This window comes from Galeopterus variegatus, unplaced genomic scaffold, assembly GCF_000696425.1.
Source record: "Galeopterus variegatus unplaced genomic scaffold, G_variegatus-3.0.2 Scaffold900, whole genome shotgun sequence".
NCBI lineage: Eukaryota > Metazoa > Chordata > Mammalia > Dermoptera > Cynocephalidae > Galeopterus > Galeopterus variegatus.
In genome coordinates, this window is record NW_007727011.1 from 317,579 (window position 1) to 320,299 (window position 2,721).

The following is a 2,721-nucleotide window of genomic DNA, read 5'->3' on the forward strand; positions in this document are numbered from 1 at the left end:
TGTCAATTATACTCAGTAAGGCTGGGAAAAATACTGTCTGCTGATGAAATAATATAAAAAAGTAACAAATATTTTAAAATATTAATAATATAATATAATTAATTAATTAATTAATAATATTAATTAGAAATAATTTATTTTTATTAAAAATAAAATAAAAACAAAGAACAAATCTGCTTTTTCAATGAACATTTACTGATCTGTTATGGATATAAAAATAAGAAAATAGAGGAAAAGATAGGCTCTTATTAAGAACTAATGTAGAAGGTTGTATACATTATTCATCAGGCAAAATCCTTCAGTTGTGCCCTAGGATCTTATGACATCTGAACATGCTCCTTAATATGTCAGACCAAGCCTTTCCTAATTAATGAACAATTTTCTCAATCTTATTTCCCACCATAAAGAGTTCATTTTTTTAATAGACTCTGTGCTCCCTCACAAGTCTATGCCTTCTTTCTCTCTTCCTTTTCTGGTGAACTCTTTATTCTTCAAGACCTAACTTAAATGACCTCATTAGAAAGCCCTTCCTGACCTGGAAGCAGAACATCCTCGGGATCCTTTAACATTCTATGCATATCTCTAGTTTATCAACAAACCACACTGACTGTGAACATCAAGTACAGAAAGAACCATATTTTGTTTCCAAGATATGACAAGGTAATTAGAACAAAAGGCACTTGGAGTTTATTAGATTGAATTTTTGGTTAAAAGAGTTGCGAGGGCAATGTCATGGAGACAGGAAAGTGGCGACCTCTGTGGTGAGTAGAGATCAGCTTTGTGCAATCTTTTTATTAGAAAGATTGAGGTGACGTCACAGTAGACCTTAAGAACCCTAAAGTAGACTCTCGTTACTCTCAGTTTGGTCCTCAGTCCAGCATCATCAGCATGACTAGGGAGCTTGTTAAAATGCAAACTCGTGGGCCCTACCCCAGACCCACTAAACCACGATCTGAATTTCAATAAGATCCCCATGTGATTGTATGTACATTACAGTTTGTGAAGCACCAATCCAAGCTTGACTGGAGTAGACACAACCAGAAGTCTACTTCAGGAAGATATTCTGGCATTAACCTCTTATAAATGATTGACTGAGAAGGAAGAGGGCATGGGGAAAGCCTGGATCATATAAGCAACAATAAGGACACTTTTGCCACACTTTAGGCCATAGGTAACCAGCACCTGACTTGGGATAATGGCAGTGAGAATGCAGAAATCACAAACAATATTTAAAACAAGTATAATTATTTTACCTAAAGATATATTTTATCTAAATATAGAAATGTTTATATTCACTCATTAGCTTGACAACACTTCTGTACTTGTTTAATCTACTGTGGTATCCATTTTGAATTTCCGTAAAGGAATTATATTTAAGGAGAATAAAATTTATTAGTTTTAAGCTGCATTTTCAGACTTGGAGTGCTAAAAGCAAGCCAAACTATGAGAAATAGGAAGCCCTCTAAATATATATATATATTTGAATGTTACAATGGAACCAAGGTGCTAATAAGACAGGTGCCAGGACATCTTAGTGACAATAAGAAAGTTATCTTCCATATGCATATTTTCTTTTTTTTTTCTTTTTTGACTGGTAAGGGGATCACAACCCCCAGCATGGTATAGTCTGCACCACGCTCAGCCAGTGAGCGCACCGGCCATCCCTATATAGGATCCAAACCCACGGCATCAGTACTATCAGCACCGCACTCTCCCGAGTAAGCCACGGGCCAGCCCCCATATGCATATTTTCAAGGGGAATGGCCAGATGCTGTTCTGTGAATGCTGAATCCCTTAGACACCTCAAGGATCCTATGTCCTCCCTTCCACGCCCTCCCCACTCCAGTCAGAAGCAGGCTCTTGTAGGCAGTGAAGAGATCCAAGCCTGTCACATTGAGTGTTTTAGTTATTCCAAAGGACTGGGCATTCTTGTTTATGAATTGTAAGGGTGTTTATATTGGAAATTGCTCTAGAACTCTATCACTTAAGAGCGAGCTAAAAAGCCATGGTCTTTCAGGAATATTCATCCTGGGGTAGGAAAAGATTTCCTCTGCTCAATAAAATTCAGGAGCTACAAAAATAAACTTGTGTTTTGATCATAACCCAAGGGTCTGGTTATTCAAAAGACCAGTTCCACATACATGTTACCAGTGATTATAGGAACATAAAGTAAGCTTATCCATGAAAGAATCCCACACAATCCCAGCTGTGCAAATGGACACAGAAAACACCTGTCTTTGCAGAGTGTGCAACATGCATACTGAGGTATGTTCTCTTGAGCAAATAATTGCTGCAACTTGGACTACCCCAACAAATTCTATGTGGCTTTAATTACTGTTAAAACAACAACAACCCTATGTAGTGCTCACAACAGACATTAGAACTTCCACAGCAGGAACCCAAGCAGGCTTGTGGTGGTTTTCTTCCTATCTTTTATGGTTCCTGAGGACAAACTTGTAACGGCATCAGAGCCAAAAAGGAAAGTAGGGGTCATTATAGCGGTCAGTTAATTTGAATTTCCAAGTTCCTTTTTAACCTCTGAAGCTTTTTATAAGCTCAAAGTCATTGCTAATTTAGGTTTAGATGTATTTTTTAACAGACTATTTTCCACATGTCACTCTCCTCCTGATATATTATTTACTACTACATTTGGCTCTGACTTCTTTTTTTTTTTTTTTTGTCTTTTTGTCTTTTTCCGTGTCCGGCAACGGATCACAACCC

At 37.3% G+C, this 2,721-nt stretch overlaps 1 protein-coding gene across 3 annotated transcripts in view; it reads right to left on the reverse strand.

Annotated features, from left to right (window-relative positions):
• PDGFC (platelet derived growth factor C) overlaps positions 1-2,721 on the reverse strand; it is a 242,926-nt gene that overhangs the window by 224,039 nt on the left and 16,166 nt on the right. The window lies entirely within an intron of this gene.